The sequence below is a fragment of the Clupea harengus genome, chromosome 20 (genome assembly GCF_900700415.2).
Source record: "Clupea harengus chromosome 20, Ch_v2.0.2, whole genome shotgun sequence".
In the NCBI taxonomy this organism is placed as follows: Eukaryota; Metazoa; Chordata; class Actinopteri; order Clupeiformes; family Clupeidae; genus Clupea; species Clupea harengus.
Window position 1 is genome coordinate 1,773,005 of NC_045171.1, and position 5,000 is coordinate 1,778,004.

General features: G+C 45.4%; 1 protein-coding gene across 1 annotated transcript in view; it reads left to right on the forward strand.

Moving 5' to 3' along the window:
• The window catches only part of LOC105911004 (neuronal acetylcholine receptor subunit alpha-3-like), a 19,763-nt gene that overhangs the window by 813 nt on the left and 13,950 nt on the right, over positions 1-5,000 (forward strand). The window lies entirely within an intron of this gene.

Consider the following 5,000-nt stretch of genomic DNA (forward strand, 5'->3'; position numbering starts at 1 on the left):
ATTGAACTTCCACTAAAGAAGGCTGAAAGTTCGCCCGTTTCAGTTTTTATTCGTACCTTAAATCATGTAGGCTTTTATGTGTCCGTCTTTTATAACACATGTATAACACTTTTCCACAATGATAACACATGTATATCTATACTTTTCCCAATAATAAAATACTTCTGCAAGAAATGTAGATAGACATATCGTATGGATGATGCAAACTCATAGTAGCCTAAATTCAGTCCTCGCCATTGCTACGTCCACATGGAAGGGAAAACATTTGTTAAAGTGTGCTTAATGCATGTGTGTGCATGTTGCTGTGATCAGGTGTTCATGTGCTACCATGCGAGACAGATATGCACAGAGAGAAACATCAGCAGTTCATATCAGTAATCCTTTCCCGCCCCCCAATAACTCTCTATTCTTCACACCTTTAAAAAAAGATTTGGCTGTTGCTGATGCTTCAGTATGTCAGGCATTAAGGTAGGCCTGTCTGCGGAAGCCTCTTTTCTCTGTCCCTGTGTCTGTGAGGACAAGTGTGTGTGAGAGTGTGTGTGAGAGTGTGCATGCAGGTTTACAGGCCTTCTCAAATGCATCAGATTGAGCTTATCAGTGTCCCAAACAATGTCCAAATAGAAGAATTACACTTTTCATGAAACACAAAAGCATTCATACCGGCTGCTGCTGCTGTGTATCCATCTCATGCCCAGGGTTTCGGCATAATCAGCTGTGTTGAACACTGAAAGAAGCCTTTGTGACAGAAACAAAAAAAGACCCCCCCCCCCCCTCTTTTTCTCTCTGTCTCTTTCCCTCTCGTTCCATCTGTAAGCTATTTCATGGAGTGTGTGACTCCAGGATCCTGTTAGTGTGCTCCCAGTGAGATTATTGCTTTTAACATGCACACACATCCTCAAACACACACACACACACACACAGGCACAAGAGCTTAAACCTCTGCTGAAATATCTCACTTGGGTTCCTTGCTTCCTGTCTGAGTCAGCAGTGTGTGGGAAGGCGCCGCCGGGAGGATGGATCGGACTGGTATCTCTCCTGGTTTTCCTCCCCTGTGTGTGTGTGTGTGTCTGTGTGTGTGTGTGTTATCCCTCAGTGAGTCAGTGGCAGGGACACATCATGTCTGGTCTGGTTCTGTCCTGTCACACACACACACGCACACATGTATGCCGATACACACACATTGTGGCCTTTGCCCCCTGAGTGCTCCATCCGTCCATGGCCCTGTTCTGTGTGTGCCGCTGTCCTGAAGGGGAGATTATTGTGTAATGGGGCTGATCATTAAGATTACGATGCTGGGCCAATTTTCCATTAACACACACTCATGCTCCATTATGCACACGCACACACACGCATACACACACACACACACACACACACACACACACACACACACACACACACACGTGCATGTCTTTTGCTCTTTAGGGAGGTAGGTTGTACGTATGCATACACATTTAGCCTCCAAAGGCTGTGCTCCAGGCTCACCATACTCTTTTTACTGGGTTCAGGAAGAAGGGCATATGCCTCCACCAGCGTTCAGACTGTTATGGACCGACAGCCATAAACTTTTCATGATCCCAGAAAGCACACACAGCAATGTAGAGCACAAAGCACGGAGAAACAGAGAATGTGCATAAAGCTCTGTAGAAAGTATAATGGTTCAAAAGCCTTTGGTGTTTGTATGTACACATGGTATTTACAATAGAGACCCACACTGTATTTTTGGAATTCTTTATCTTCTATGAGTTCATTTTATGTTCAACTTCATATGCAGGCTGAGTCTAATTTGTTTTATTTTCATGTTGGAAAATGTAAGTGTATAAGATATTTTATTTGTATGTTTAATGCATTTGTATGTCAATCTACCAATCACTGAGTGGGGTGAGAGATTGGGGTGGGATTGGGCCAAATATTAGCTACCAAGAGAGATTAGCCAATAGAAACAGCCCTTTGGAAAGAGAAGGGACCAGAGAGACGATTGCTGACTTCGGATGTGCCCAGAGGAAGACCTGTTGAGCCAAGGGGCTTGAGCCACCGACTGACACCCCATGAGGAACTTGGCTGGCTGAGCCAAGAATTCACTAGGACTGGTTTTCAGAACCTGAGTGAGTTACTCATTTTTTCCTCTCTCTGTGCTGTTTGCGCAAAGTGGCCATTATAGTTTTAAGGCCTCAGCGCTCACACACATCTACTCAGACCTGCAACAGGACATTGATATTTGATGTTTTCTTTTCGTTTTAACGAGTGCAGGCTTAGTGTTTTAAGTGCAGGAGTGTAATCGGTTTATTTAGCAGTTAAGGAGAGCTTATAGCTGAGACTAAAACATTGTCTTGAGTGCGAATGGAAATTCTAATCTTACAACGTAGTAAATTGTTAAATTATATCTTTTGTGTGGAATTAAATGATCAGTAGACGTTGATTGTAATTCATACAGATTCAAGATGGTTGATCGCACTTTGTAGAAGACTTTAGGAAATTGCGTGAAAATGGCTTGAAACTGGAAACTGTGAAAAGGCTTGAGCAGAGGTTGGAGGGTTGGAGTGTTGGAGGGTTGGAGAATAGCACTTTAGACTTTCCAGCGGCTACTTCACTGGTAGACACTTCCAGTAGTGGTAATAGGAACATCTGTGATGACAAGGAAACAAACGTCTGTCACAGATGTGGTGAGAATGGCCATTTTGCAGTTGCCTGTACCAATCCTGATAACCAGACCAAGGTGATCCACTGGCTTATTTGCTCCCCCAAAGGGAGTGTCCAGGCAGCACAACTAAAGAGGGAGAAAGAGAGTTGCAGTGGTGTCTGTTCTCCAAAGACAAGTGCTGTAAAAACGCTGACCATAAATGGGCTACCTAAAGGGTTGGTTGGTCGTTACTCTTTTGTGTTAATGAAGATGAGACCCCTTTTAGACACCTGGTTCACAGGTCAGTGTTATCTTTGAAGATTGGTACTGAAAGTATATGAGTGATGTGCTTATTGTGACTCTAGCTATCCATAAAGGGCCTAAGTGGTAGTGAATATGGGATTCGCAGCAGATGTGTTCCTGAATCTCAGTGCTGGCTTTAATGTCCAGTCCAAAGAGGCACGGCCAGATGCCCGTGATGTAGGGACTAATGCGAGTCTGTTTCAGTGATGGGCAGTGATTGGCACAGATTGCCATCACTGTGTGAGGAAACCAGGGCTGCTGATCTCTCTCAGACTTTAGGTCTCAGGGCAAGGTGTATGACAGAACAAACAGCATTGTCTATGCCTCTATGCCTCTGATGTTGGCGGTGTACAGTGGTCAGGTTCTAGCCCATTGACCCTGCCTCCAGGTGCCATGCAGAGAGCCATGAGTCATGTGGAGTGTAGGCGACCACATTCAAATGAGATGCTTATGGTTGAAGCATCTAATATAGATCCGTCACTAGCTGGAGTACTCCTGCAGCGGATGGTAGTGTTGAAATCTATAGTACCGGTAGAGTGTTTCCCTGTCCACGTGTAGAATGAGTCACGAAGACAGATTATTATACCAATTCAATTCAATTCAACAATCAAATTGTCTCAATACCAGTGAGACAGTGATGGGTGGTTTGCATCCTGTAGACCCTGTTGTTTCAGTCCCAGAAGGCTTGATAGCCCCAGACAAACTTGATTACAATCTCTTAAACTTTGGCAACTCACCAGTTCCAGAGCAACGGAAAAGAAGATGCCAAAAGCTGGTCAAGATGGCTGATGTCTTTTCACTGCACGACTGGGATGTGAGATTGGCCCAAGGAGTTGAGCCTCACATTCGGCTGACAGACTCTAGACCTTTCCGTGAACGCTCCCATCGTTTAACTCCAGCTGATATTGATGTCAGAAGGCACTTCCAAACGCTGTTAGCAGCCGGAATGATCAAAGACTTGTGAAGTCCTTATGCATGAGCAATCGGGATAGCAAGGAAAAAGAATGGGAGTGGATCAGTGCACACTCAACTGAAGAACAGTGCCACACCAGTATACCACTCTGCATATCGACGACGCTTTGGATTGCCTGTTGGGGAGCGAGTGGTTGTCAGTTCTAGAGTCGAGGAGTGCCTTCAACCTGCCAGAGTGTGATGAAGAGAATAGGAGGACACCCCGTCACCTGGAGAGAAAAGCCATCTGCCGGGCAGGTTGAGGTTGAGGAGCCTGTAGACGAATCACTAAAGTCTGCTGTCAAACTAGGTGCACCTCCAGAATGTGCCCCAGATACCAGTGCTTATCCGGAACATTTGCGACTCTGAAAGCCAACTGATCAAAGAGATCTGAAGATCACCAGATCACTGGCATAAGACCAGGGCCAAGTCCAGGAAATACTCAACAGAGCCCTTCTGTTAATGCTTGGGACTGTCAACCATAGAAAGAAGTGGCAGTGGAGTCAGCATGGAGGATATCTGGTCCCCCGCCTACAACTGCACTGCCTGTGATGCCACTGGCTATTTTCCCTTTTATCTCATGTCTGGGAGAGGGGCCAGACTCCCAGTTGACATCTGCTTTGGTCTATCAGCTGATGATGATCAGATTCCTCCCTCTCAGTATGTGGCACAGTTGACAGAGGATTTGAAAAGAGCTTAGCCTCACAGGCTGCCATTGACACACCTCAGCGGAACAAGAGGTCCCGTGACAAAAGAGTGGGTTTCCAGAGTGCTATTGATTAACTTAAGACTGAAGGGGAAGCATAAGATCCAGAGCCGCCGCAGACGGAAATGATCCGACAGAAAATAGAGTTCCTGAACTAGATCTGCTGCAGACGGAAATGATATGACAGACAATAGAGTTCCTGAACTAGATCTGCTGCAGACGGAAATGATACGACAGACAATAGAGTTCCTGAACTAGATCTGCTGCAGACGGAAATGATACGACAGACAATAGAGTTCCTGAACTAGATCTGCTGCAGACGGAAATGATACGACAGACAATAGAGTTCCTGAACTAGATCTGCTGCAGACGGAAATGATACGACAGACAATAGAGTTCCTGAACTAGATCTGCTGCAGA